Consider the following 14,115-nt stretch of genomic DNA (forward strand, 5'->3'; position numbering starts at 1 on the left):
GAGGACACAGGAAGCTCACAGCTCAGTAAAAAAAGGAATAGTTTACAATGGATTGTGATACCTCCAAAAAGTACTACATCAGCAAGTAGAAAAGAAGCTAAAAAGAACACATAGCTGAAATGACTAGGTGTTAAGGAGTTTTGAAGTATCTGTAGGGGTTCACATATACACTTGAAGAAAGTGCATATTTCACCCCTTTGCATTGCATCCTATTTACATTCTCCACTTTTAATGTTTCTGGTTCTTCTCTCCAAATAAAAAGGAAATTCCCTAAAGTCAGAGATGATGTTGTCTACTTTTCATACCCTCCAAAGCTCCAAAAACTTCATCAAATTTGAAAGGTGTCCAGTAAATGCTTACTGTTGGATATTTCACCAAAACTATAATGCCCAACTATTTAGACTATTGCCCAACATTTAGTCTCCTACCATCTTCCATTCCATTCTGGAACTCTGCTAGTTTTCCTCTTGCATTATCTAAATCCAACGTAGTGTTATACATTCTTCAAGGCCCCAAATTCAGGCCCATTTCCAGTTCAGCCTGACTGCTTGGCATACTCATTCCTGGATTCTCATTGCCCTTCCTATTTCGGCCATAATTTTTGAGCTTTAAAATTTTATTCTGAGGCCAAGTGTGGTGACTCACATCTGTAATCCCAGCACTTTAGGAGGCCGAGACAAAAGGATCACTTGAGCTCTGGAGTTTGAGACCAGCCTGGGTGACATGGTGAAACCCTGTCTGTACCGAAAAAAAAAAAATACAAAAGTTAGCCCAGCGTGGTGGCCCAGGCATGGTAGTGTGCCCCTGTAGTCCCAGTTACTTGGGAGGCTTAGGTGGGAAGATGGCTTGAGCCCAGGAGGCTGAGGTTGCAGTGAGCTGATATTGCACCATTACACTCCAACCTGGGTGACAGAAAAAGACCCTGTCAAAAAAAAGAAAAAAGTTCTCCATTGTATTTTTTTCTGATTATGTCATGTAAATATCTTGTATCTCTTAAATTGAAAATTTGATGGGGCCATGATTTGTCTCATATTGAGGTAGCCATTGGCAATGAGGGAATCAGATGTTTCTAATATTAACTCTCTGAGTCACCTTATGCCATTCACCTGCCTCATAGAGGCCTTGGGTCCATCGTCTATAAAATGAGCATGTTAGACTGGGTGTGGTGGCTCACACCTCTAATCCTAGCACTTTGGAAAGCCAAGGCAGAAGGATTGCTTGAGCCCACGAGCTTAAGACCAGCCTGGGCAACATAGCAAGACACCATCTCTACAAACATAAAATTAAAAATTAGAGGGTTACATTCAATTATTCCCAAAGACATTTCTACACGCAACATTCTCTAGTCCTACCTTTACCTTTGTACTGTGCTGCTGTTCCCCCTCAGTGCTGGCCCCTAAGTAAACTCAAATCCACAATCATTCAGTAAAAGTTGCTAGGTTAAGGCTCTTTACACTTGTATGTTATTAATTTCCAATATCTGTGCTATCTAATGACAGCTTTCATTTGTATAACTTTAATAGTGTTTAAAGCACACTATCATAATAATTTCGTTTAAACCATAAAACAACTTAGATCAAGACAGGTATTACTGTCCTCACTCTTCCAATGTGAAAATGAAATATTAAAAGGTTGTGATTTGCTCAAAGTCATACAACCAGTTGGGTGGACGAGCCAGGGTTAAACTCAGGACTCCACATACCCAATGCAGGCCACCTCCCTGGTTTTCCAAAATAGGATTCAAGACACACGATTCCATGAAATGTTACTAGGTGGGACTGAAAAGAAAATAATTCTTTGGTGAAATAAATTTGGAGACTGCTACCTTATAATAAAGATAACTCGATTACTTTACTGTAGGGTTTTTAGAAATCCCCAAAGAGGTGTATAGTTTTACAAACTAATTTGATCACAGAAATCTTTTTTTAAAAAAGAGCTGGGCCTGGCTGGGCGCGGTGGTTCACGCCTGTAATCCCAGCAATTTGGGAGGCCGAGGTGGGCGGATCACCTATGGTTGGGAGTTTGAGACCAGCCTGACCAACATGGAGAAACGCTGTCTCTACTAAAAATACAAAATTAGCTGGGCATGGTGGTGCATGCGTGTAATCCCAGCTACTCAGGAGGCTGAGGCATGAGAATCACTTGAACCCGGGAGGCGGAGGTTGTGGTGAGCCAAGATCATGCCATTGCACTCCAGCCTGGGCAACAAGAGCGAAACTCTGTCTCCAAAAAAAAAATAAAAGAAAGCAAGAAAGAGCTGGGCCAGGTGTAGTAATCCCAGCACTTTGGGAGGCCGAGGCAGGCAGATCACGAGGTCAGGAGATCAAGACCATCCTGGCTAACATGGTGAAATCCTGTTTCTACTAAAAATGCAAAAAAATTAGCCGGGCATGCTGATGGGCGCCTGTAGTCCCAGCTACTCAGGAGAGTGGTGTGAACCCGGGAGGCAGAGGTTGCGGTGAGCCGAGATTGCGCCACTGCACTCCAGCCTGGGTGACAGAGTGAGACTCCGTCTCAAAACCAAAAAGAAAAGAAAATGGGCCGGGCGCGGTGGCTCACGCCTGTAATCCCAGCACTTTGGGAGGCCGAGGCGGGCGGATCACAAGGTCAGGAGATCGAGACCACGGTGAAACCCCGTCTCTACTAAAAATACAAAAAATTAGCCGGGCTCGGTTGTGGGCGCCTGTAGTCCCAGCTACTCAGGAGGCTGAGGCAGGAGAATGGCGTGAACCCGGGAGGCGGAGCTTGCAGTGAGCCGAGATCGCGCCACTGCACTCCAGCCTGGGCGACAGAGCGAGACTCCGTCTCAAAAAAAAAAAAAAAAAAAAAGAAAAGAAAAGAAAAGAAAATGGTGCCAAGTAAAATACAAAAAATTAGCTGGGTGTAGTGGTGCACGCCTGTAATCCCAGCTACTTAGGAAGCTCAGGCAGGAGAATCGCTTGAACCTGGGAGGTGGAGGTTGCAGTGAGCCGAGATCATGCACTCCAGCCTGGGCAACAAAGACTCCGTCTCGAAAAATAAAAAAAAAATTTTAAAAACAGACCTTTTAAGTCCAGCCCCCAGCCCCCATTGCTTTTCATAAATTGCCTCAGAACACCAAGAAAAAAAAAAAAAAAAAAAAAGGGAAGAAAGAGCTGGTTACCACGGAACAGTTTTAGAGACATGCTTCACCCAGTATGATGAATTTACGCTTCGTAAATGCTGAGTGACAATAATTTCTACCTAAGTGACTGAATACCTTATGTGAAGTTTCTAATTTTATATAGGTCTATCTTCATATGTGAGGGAGTAAGGAGAGGGATGTAAAAATAATATTTGAGTGACATCAGGTTTTTTTTTTTTTTTTTTTTTTTTTTTTTGAGACGGAGTCTCGCTCTGTAGCCCAGGCTGGAGTGCAGTGGCCGGATCTCAGCTCACTGCAAGCTCCGCCTCCCGGGTTCACGCCATTCTCCGGCCTCAGCCTCCCGAGTAGCTGGGACTACAGGCGCCCGCCACCTCGCCCAGCTAGTTTTGTGTATTTCTTAGTAGAGACGGGGTTTCACCATGTTATCCAGGATGGTCTCGATCTCCTGACCTCGTGATCCACCCGTCTCGGCCTCCCAAAGTGCTGGGATTACAGGCTTGAGCCACCGCGCCCGGCCATCAGGTTTATAAATAACTATGAACCAGTGTACTCAGAGGGTGGGGGCTTCCATTGAAAGAACATAGAACAGCTATTTCGAGCCAACCGAGATTTGCAAGAGTATTTTAAAACACACTAGGAGGTAAACTCAGATGTAAACAGCCCTCTTAAGAGTGAGTGATGTCAAGGAGACATTAGTTCTTTTTGTTATTCGGTGCTTCCTGTCCCTGAATTACAGTCTTATTTGTCAAGCTTCAGTAAAATGCCACAGCACAAACCAAATACAATAAAATGATGCTTTCAACCCTACTGGTTGTCTGTGGCCCTTGTTTATACAAGTCACTGAAAGTCGCTGGTACTTTGGATTGTGTGAAAATTTTGGACTATCATTACTATTCTGCTTAGATTGTGTCTTGTGTTATTAAAAGAGAGCTGGCCCTGATTCAGAAACTCTGCTAAAGCAGCCAAGACGGGAAACCTGCAGTTCCTAAGAATAGAAGTTACTGTTTATAATAAAACTGTATTCTGTGTTTGGGGGGAAAAATCAACTTTATCAGTGATCAGCTAATCCCCAGGGGATCAATATGAGGAAACTGAGGCATAGAGATTTAAGGGGTCCTGTCAGTAGGCAGGGAAAGAGGGGGAGGAGCTGTATGAATCAGGATGCCTTCAGTTGCAAGTGGATGGAGCCCAAATGAAAATGGCTTATGGTAGGCTGGGCGCGGTGGCTCAAGCCTGTAATCCCAGCACTTTGGGAGGCCGAGACGGGCGGATCACGAGGTCAGGAGATCGAGACCATCCTGGCTAACACGGTGAAACCCCGTCTCTATTAAGAAATACAAAAAACTAGCCGGGCGAGGTGGCGGGCGCCTGTAGTCCCAGCTACTCAGGCGGCTGAGGCCGGAGAATAGCGTGAACCCGGGAGGCGGAGCTTGCAGTGAGCTGAGATCCGGCCACTGCACTCCAGCCTGGGTGACAGAGTGAGACTCCGTCTCAAAAAAAAAAAAAAAAAAAAAGAAAATGGCTTATGGTAAAAAAGGAAGAGGGGCTTGGCTCACCTATCTGGAAACCCAGAGTCTGAGTTTCAGGGCTACAAAGGATGTCAGTGTCCTTCCTTCATTCCTTCCTTCTCTTTTTCTCTCCATTCATCTCAGCATTTCCTTCTTTTTTTTTTTTTTTTTTTTTTTTTTTTTGAGACTGAGTCTGGCTCTGTCGCCCAGGCTGGAGTGCAGTGGCCGGATCTCAGCTCACTGCAAGCTCCGCCTCCCGGGTTTACGCCATTCTCCTGCCTCAGCCTCCGAAGTAGCTGGGACCACAGGCGCCCGCCACCGCACCCGGCTAGTTTTTTGTATTTTTTAGTAGAGATGGGGTTTCACCGTGTTAGCCAGGATGGTCTCGATCTCCTGACCTTGTGATCCGCCTGTCTCAGCCTCCCAAAGTGCTGGGATTACAGGCTTGAGCCACCGCGCCCGGCCAGCATTTCCTTCTTCTGTCATCCTCTCCAACCAGCAGAGATGATAGCTCCAAAGAAAACTCCTTTGTGGCCAGGCACGGTGGCTCACGCCTATAATCCCAACACTGGGAGGCTAAGGCGGGCGGATCACTTGAGCCCAGGATTTTGAGACCAGCCTGGTCCACAAGGCAAAACCCCTCTCTACTAAAAATACAAAAATTAGCCTGGCATGGTGGCATGCACCTGTAATCCCAGTTTACTGAGGAGGCTGAGATGGGAGGATCGCTTAGCCCGGGAGACAGAGATTGCTTGGAGCCGAGATCCCGCCACTGCCCTCCAGCCTGGGCAACAGAACGAGACTCTGTTTCAAAAAACAAAAAAAGAAAACTCCTTTCCCACCATGGACATGCAGGGTGGAGCAGATTTTGTTATCCAAAGGGGAGGGAGACAAACACTCCAGGAAGCAAAAAAGAAAAAAAAAAAAAAGTATAGTCTACCACAGAAGCTACTAGTTCTTCCCTCTGTCAGGGCCACAGAAGTGAGCAGGAAAGGAGAAAATAACTTTTTCACCGTCAGAATTCTAGAGATTCATTGGATTATAGACCAGTCCGTCTCAGTCTAGAGCTACTCTCTCATTTACCCCAACTTGCACACTTTGAGGGTTTCCACAGACATGATGCCTGCCAAAATACTGGTTGATCTCCGTATCAAACACCTTTGCCCATCGTTTCTATCTATGAATCTGTAGCATTTTCTAAACAAAAACAGAGCTTCTCTCCTGCCAAATTGGGACATCTGCAATGTATATTCTGTTTTCTGAAATCTCAGTGTTTCCAAAACCCAAGATTCACCCACACCTTACAGAAACCCAATACCATCTCCCTTTCTGATCCTACACACAGACACACAGAGTGAAACAGAAAAGACTCAAACATCGGCAGGTACATTGTGACTGAAACTTAGTGGATTATTAATTTCCTGCTTTTGGTCTTTCTCTCAATTGTCAAACATTCATTTAAAAAAAAAAAAAAAAACATTTTGGCCAGGCACGGTGGCTCACGCCTGGCCAATACTTTGGGAGGCCGAGGCAGGTGGATCACGAGGTAAGGAGCTCGAGATCATCCTGGCCAACATGGTGAAACCCAGTCTCTGCTAAAAATACAAAAATTAGCTGGGTGTGGCAGCGTGTGCCTGTAATCCCAGCTACTCGGGAGGCTGAGGCAGGAGAATCTCTTGAACCCGGGAGGCTGAGGTTGCCTTCAGTCTCGCGACAGAGTGAGAATCCGTCTCGGGGGGGAAAAGAAAAAAAAACTAGGGAAGATACTGAGGGAAGAAGGGATCCTGTGGGCTCCACTCAACTGAACGTTGACCAGGAGCTGCTCTCCCCTTGAGCCTCACAAGTTGCCTAAGAGGCCCTAGTTCTTATAACTTCAACCCCTGTGTATCCATCCCTCAGCTCCAAGACTCACAGATGCAAAGGATCTAGATCATTCTCTCCCCACCCAAGAGAAGGAGGGAAGAAAAAGACTTTTTTTCAGCCCTTGCAGCTCCCCAGTGAGCAATGCAGAACTCTTAACTGCCTTAAGCCCAGAAGTCCTCAGACACCACAGCAACTTGGCCAGGAGAAGGGAAAGAGGGACTGAATCTAAGCCAAGTCCAGGGAACCCAGGACAAAGAAGGGGAACCTGGGTTGTCAGACTCTGGCCTTTATTACTAAAAAATAACAGTGTTTTGGGGCCGGACGCAGTGGCTCATGGCTATAATCCAAACACTTTGGGAGGCCGAGGTGGGTGGATCACAAGGTCAGGAGTTCGAGACCAGCCCGGCCAATATGGTGAAACCCCCATCTCTACTAAAAAATACAAAAATTAGCTGGACATGGTAGCGTATGCCTGTAGTCCTAGCTACTCAGGAGGCTGAGGCAGGAGGATTGCTGGAACTCGGGAGACAGAGGTTACAGTGAGCCGAGATCACACCACTGTACTCCAGCCTGGGCAACAGCGTGAGACTCCATCTCAAAAAAAAATAAAATAAAATAAGACAGTGTTTTGGCCAGACTCGGTGGCTCACGCCTATAATTCCAGCACTTTGGGAAGGCAAGGCGGGTAGATCACCTGAGGTCAGGAGTTTGAGACCATCCTGACCAACATAGAGAAACCCTGTCTCTATTAAAAATACAAAATTAGCCGGGAGTGTTGGCGCATGCCTGTAATCCCAGCTACTCGGGAGGCTGAGGCAGGAGGATAGGTTGAACCCGGGAGGTAGAGGTTTCGGTGAGCCGAGATCGTGCCATTGCACTCCAGCCTGGGCAACAAGAGCGAAACTCCGTCTCAAAAAAAAAAAAAAAAGCAAAAAAAAGACGGTGTTTTTATGTGTCCCTGTGTACACAGTTACGAAGGTGAGGGTTCTCAGTGTATGGTACCTAGAAAACTTTGGGCATTTATGATTCTAGACAAATATAAAGAGGAAAACTATAATATCAATGTGGTTCTTATAATACAGTATGGCTACTGGGAAGATTATACTGGAAATCTAGAGACTTGAGGTTTCAGTTCAGCTTTTTGTGACATCACTATGCCTCATTTTCTTCATTTGTGAAAAAAGGGGATTGACCTAGATGGACTCTAACACTCTTCCAAATCTAATACATTATGACTGTGATATTATTTTATGTGTGTAAATATATATATTAGTCTCCGTCCCCCAGGCTCAAGTGATCCTCCTACCTCAGCCTCCTGAAGAGCTGGGACTAGAGGTGTGCACCATCACACCCAGTTAATTTTTGTATTTTTTGTAGAGGTTTCTACGTGTTGGCCAGCCTGGTCTTGAACTCCTGAACTCGAACTCAAGGGATTCACCGGCCTTGGTCTCCCAAAGTGCTAAGATTACAGGTCTCAGCCACCTTGCCAGGTCTATTCCCATAGCCTTTGTTATAATCTCTTGTTATAATGTTGGGCTTCCTAGGCCTCACGGACAGGCCTGAGGAAACAGTTTCTTTCTGACTTTCTCCTACCCTTCTTTCACCTGCCCTAAGGCAAGACACTAATCTTCTCCTGTTTTTCTTTTTTCTTTTTTAAGACAAGGTCTCACTCTGTTGCCCGGGCTGGAGTGTAGTTGTGTAATCACAGCTCCCTGTGGCCTGAAACTCCTGGGCTCAAGCAATCCTCCCGCCTTGGCCTCCCAAAATGCTAGGATTACTGGCATGAGCCACCACGCCAGGGCTTCCCCCATCCCTCGTCTTTCGGATTCTGGGTCTTAAAAGGGTCCATGACATATACCCTGGGGGAAGGAATGCTGGCTTCATGAAGCTTCCATAAAAATTCAAGAGGGGGCCGGGCGCGGTGGCTGTAATCCCAGCACTTTGGGAGGCAGAGGCGGGTGGATCATGAGGTCAGGAGATGGAGACCATCCTGGTTAACATGGTGAAACCCCGTCTCTACTAAAAATACAAAAAAATTAGCTGGGCCTGGTGGCGGGCGCCTGTAGTCCCAGCTATTCGGGAGGCTGAGGCAGGAGAATGGCGTGAACCTGGGAGGCGGAGCTTGCAGTGAGCCGAGATTGCGCCACTGCACTCCAGCCTGGGCGACAGAGCGAGACTCCGTCTCAAAAAAAAAAAATCCAAGAGGGACCTGGCAAACTGGCTTACACCTATAATCCCAACACTCCGGTAGACCTAGGTGGGAGGATCACTTGAGGCCAGGAGTTTGAAACTAGCCTGGGCAACAGAATAAGACCCAGTCTCTTTAAAAATAAAAATAAGCCGGGCACGGTGGCTCAAGCCTGTAATCCCAGCACTTTGGGAGGCTGAGACGGGCGGATCACAAGGTCAGGAGATCGAGACCATCCTGGCTAACACAGTGAAACCCCGTCTTTACTAAAAAATACAAAAAACTAGCCGGGCGAGGTGGCGGGCGCCTGTGGTCCCAGCTACTCCGGAGGCTGAGGCAGGAGAATGGCGTAAACCCGGGAGGCGGAGCTTGCAGTGAGCTGAGATCCGGCCACTGCACTCCAGCCTGGGCGACAGAGCCAGACTCAGTCTCAAAAATAAATAAATAAATAAATAAAATATAAAAATAAAAATAAAAATAAAAATAAAAAAATTAGGTTGGGTGCAGTGGCTTATGCCTATAATCCTAACACTTTGGGAAGCCGAGGCAGGTGGATCACCTGAGGTCAGGAGTTCAAGACCAGCCTGGCCAACATGACGAATCCTCATCTCTACTAAAAGTACAAAAATTAGCCGGGCATGGTGGCTGGCACTATAATCCCAGCTACTCAGGAAGCTGAGGCAGGAGAATCACTTGAACCTGGGGGACAGAGGTTGCAGGGAGCGGAGATTGCGCCATTGTACTCCAGCCTGGGCGATAGAGCGAAAGTCAGTCTCAAAAAAAAAAAAAAAAAAAAGAAATTAGCTGGGTGTAGTGGCGAGTACCTGTAGTACCAGCTACTTGGGAGGCTGAGGTAGGAGGATCACTTGAACTCAGAAGGTCAAGGCTTCAGTGCACTGTGATAATGTCACTGAACTCCAGCCTGGGGGACAGAGAGAGGAGACCTTATCTCAGAAAATTAAAAAAACAAAACAAGAAGACTGGGTTCCGGGAGCATCCATATAGCTGACCAAGTGGAGGTTTCTGGAGAGTGGCACACTGGAGAGTGCACGGATGCCCCACCCTCTCCGCCATGCCCTGTCCCACACATTTCTTCATCTGCATCATTTGTAGTATCCTTTATAATAAGCTGGTAAATGTAAGTAATTGTTTCCCCGAGTTCTGTGAGCCCCTCTAGAAAATTAATCAAACCCAAGCAGAGCGTCATAGGAACCCCAAATCAAAGCTGGTTGGCCAGAAGTTCCACAGGCCTGGACTTACAAATGGTGTTGGGGATGAGGGGGCAGTCTTGGGGACTGAGCCTTCAACCTGTGGGATCTGAGGCTATCCCCAGGTGGATAGTGTTGAAATTGAATCGAAGGACACTCAGTAGGTGTCTGCTGCTTGCTGTATAGGGAAAACCTCCATGAATTTTGTCCCAGAAACCTTCTGTGTTGATGATTATTGTGGTGGTATGCCAGTAGGGGGAAAACAGTTTCCAAATTTTTCCCCAAATAATGACTATATTCAAAACATTACAGCCTAGCACGGTGGCTCATGCCTGCAGTCCCAGCATTTTGGAAAGCCAAGGCAGGCATATTGCCTGAGGTCAAGAGTTTGAGACCAGCCTGGCCAACATGGTGAAACCTCATCTCTACTAAAAATACAAAAGTTAGTCGGGTATTGTGGAGCACACCTTTAGTCCCAGCTACCTGGGAGGCTGAGGCAGCAGAATTGCTTGAACCCAGAAGGCAGATGTTGCAGTGAGCCGAGATCATACCACTGTACTCTAGCCTGAGCAACAGACAAAAAAAAAAAACAAACCTCCATCTCAAACAAAAACAAAAAATGTTAAACTTAGCCAGGCACAATAGTCCCAGCTACTTGGGAGCTGAGGCAGGAGGATTGATCAACTGAGCCCAGAACTTTGAGGTTACAGTGAGCTATGACTGCACCACTGCACTCCAGCCTGGGCAACAGAGCGAGACCCTAGCTCTAAAAAAACAAAAAAGAAACCTCAAAAGAGACAGCCAGACAGACAGATATAAATAGGACACACATTGGTCACAGTTATGCTTTCGGCACTCTGAGTGTTTGAATTGATATTTTTGAAGATGAGACCAGGGGGCCAGTTGATAGAGTCTGTATCTCCAAATCGTCCTTTGACCCAAAATAGGTCTCCTGGAATTCTCTTATCCTAAAAGGCAAGAAAAACCAGAAGGAAGGAGCCACATTTTTGGAAGTTACTATAGAGCAGATCCTTGGAGATTGGAGATTTCGCAAGTCATGTCAGTATGCCTGGGACTGTCCCAGATTTTCCCAGGCCTCAGATGTAAGGATCAGATTCACATTACTTCTACTCTATATCTCCCCACTTACCCAGCAAAGTACCTGTTCCATAGGAGATAAATGCTCGTTAAATAAGTAAATGGGCCAGACCACATGGCTCATGCCTGTAATCCCAGCGCTTTGGGAGGCCAAGGTGGGAGAATCACTTGAACCCTGGAGTTCAAGACCAGCCTGGGCAATATAGTGAGGCTCCATGTCTTAAAAAAAAAAAAAAAGTCAGGCGCTGTGGCTCACGCCTGTAATTCCAGCACTTTGGGACACCGAGACAGGTTGATCACAAGGTCAGGAGTTCAAGACCAGCCTGCCAAGATGGTGAAACCCCATCTCTACTAAAAATATAAAAATTAGCTGGGTGTGGTGGTAGGCGCCTGTAATCCCAGCTACTCCAGAGGCTGAGGCAGAGAATTGCTTGAACCTGGGAGGAGGAGGTTGCCGTGAGCCTACGTCACACCACTGCACTCCAACACCTGGGCAACAGAGCAAGACTACACCTCAAAAAAAAAAAAAAAAGAAAGAAAGAAAGAAAAAGAAAAGAAAAAAAAAATTAACCAGGCATGGTGGCTCATTTCTGGTCTCAGCTGTTCATGGGGCTAAAGTGGGAGGATCACCTGAGCCTAGAAAGTTAAGGCTGCAGTGAGCCACGATCATGCCATTACACTCCAGCCTGGATGACAGAGCAAGACCCTGTCTCAAAAAATAAATACATACATAGATAAATACATAAACTGACATGTGACATTGTGCCATTACCATTTTGTTCAGAAATCATTCTCTGCATCTGAGGTACCCTTTCAAATAGGCCAACTACCAGCAAAGAGTTGCAATTATTGAGGAAGTGAAAATGTTTAACAAGTGGAATTTAAATATCTCCATTTGGCTTTCCAGCCAGAACTCTTTTTGTGAACTATCCAAAGCAGAGAGGAGGAAATAAAATACTTTTATGTTAGCCAGGCATGGCAGCATGCACCTGTAGTTCTAGCTATTCAGGAGGTTGCACCAGAGGGTCCCTTGAGCTCAAGAATTCGAATCCAGCCTCAGCAACATACCCTAAAAAAACCAAGACTCATTGGCCAGGCTTAGTGGCTCACGCCTGTAATCTCAGCACTTTAGGAGGCCGAGGTGGGCAGATCACGAGGTCAGGAGATCCAGACCATCCTGGCTAACATGGTGAAACCCTGCCACTACTAAAGATACAAAAAATTAGCTGGACATGGTGGCATACACCTGTAGTCCTAGCTACTCAGGAGGCTGAAGCAGGAGAATCCCTTGAACCCAGGAGGCAGAGGTATCAGTGAGCCGAGATTGCGCCACTGCACTCCAGCCTGGGCGACAGAACAAGACTCTGTCCTCCCACCCAAAAAAAATTACATTTTGTAGAAACAGGTCTTGCTATATTGCCCAGGCTGGTCTTGAACCCCTGGGCTCAAACAATCCTCTCACCTTGGCTTCCCAAAGTTGGGGGATGGCAGACCTGAGTCACCATGCCCAGCCTTTCAAACATTTTCAATACAAAATGTGAATCTAAAATTCAAGATGAGGATAGATATATTCAGCTGACAAATGATACCTCTCTTCTGCTGTTGGACTGAATTGTGTACCCCCCCAAAATTTGTATTTTTGAAGTCCTCATCCTCAGTACCTCAGAATATGGCTGACTTGGAAATAGAGTCTGTAAAGAGGTAATTAAGTTAAAATGAGGTCATATGGGTGAGCTTCAATCTGAGATGACTGGTGTCCTTATAAGAAGAATCGATTGAGTGCGGTGGCTCACGACTCTAATCTCAATGCTTTGGGAGGCAGACTGCGGAGGATCGCTTGAGCCCAGCAGTTTGAGACCAACCTAGGCAAATAGTGAGACCCCAATCTGTATAAAAAAATTAAAAATTAGCCCCACATGGCCGGGCGCGGTGGCTCATGCCTGTAATCCCAGCACTTTGGGAGGCTGAGGCAGGTGGATTGCTTGAGCTCAGGAGTTGGAGACCAGCCTGACCAACATGGAGAAACCCTGTCTCTACTAAAAATACAAAATTAGCCAGATGTGGTGGCAGGTGCCTGTAATCCCAGCTACTCCAGAGGCTGAGGCAGGAGAATAGCTTGAACCCAGGAGGCAGAGGCTGCGGTGAGCAGAGATTGTGCCCTTGCACTCCAGCCTGCACAACAAGAGCGCAACTCAGTCTCAAAATAAAAAATTAACCCCACATTCCAGTTGGCACATGCCTGTAATCCCAGCTACTTGGGAGGCTGAGGTGGAAGGATAGCTTGAGCCCAGGAGTGCAAGGCTGTTGTGAGCCATGATCACACCACTACACTCCAGCTTTGCTGTGAGAGTGAGACCCTGTGTCCAAAAAAAAAAAAAAAAAAGCAGCGATTAAGACATAGACACAAAGAGGGAAGAGCTTATAAGGACACAGGGACACAGGGAAAGGACATCTGTCTTTAGCGAAAAGGATAGGCTCCAAGAGAAGCCAATCCTTCTGACACCTTGATCTCAGACTTCCAGCTTCCAAAACTGTGAGGAAATAAATTTCTGTTGTTTAAGTCACCACGTCAGCTAGGCGAAATGGCTCACACCTGAAATGCCAACACTTTGAGAGGCCAAGGTTAGAGGACCACTTCGGCTCAGGAGCTTGAGACCAGCCTGGGCAACATAGCAAAGACCCCATCTCTACAAAAAATGTAAAAGTTATCTAGGCATAGTGGCACCTGTGGTCCCAGCTACTCAGGAGGCTGAGGCAGAAGGATTGCTTGAGCCCCAGAGTTTGAGGCTGCAATGAGCTATGACTATACCACTGCACTCCAGCCTGGGAGACATAGCAAGATCCAAATCTTTTGGGGAAAAAAAAGGTTTTTTTACCCCCACATTTTAAAATAAAGAAGCAGACTAGGTACAGTGGCTCATGCCTGTAATCCCAGCACTTTAGGAGGGTGAGGCGAGTGGATCACTTAAGGTCAAGAGCTCGAGACCAGCCTGGCCAACATGGCAAAACCCCATCTCTACTAAAAATAGAAAAATTAGCGGGGCCTGGTGGCACACGCCTGTAGTCCCAGCTACTCGGGAGGCTGAGGCATGAGAATTGCTTGAACCCAGGAGGCGGAGGTTGCAG

The sequence above is a fragment of the Macaca mulatta genome, chromosome 4, assembly GCF_049350105.2.
Source record: "Macaca mulatta isolate MMU2019108-1 chromosome 4, T2T-MMU8v2.0, whole genome shotgun sequence".
NCBI classification, from domain to species: Eukaryota; Metazoa; Chordata; class Mammalia; order Primates; family Cercopithecidae; genus Macaca; species Macaca mulatta.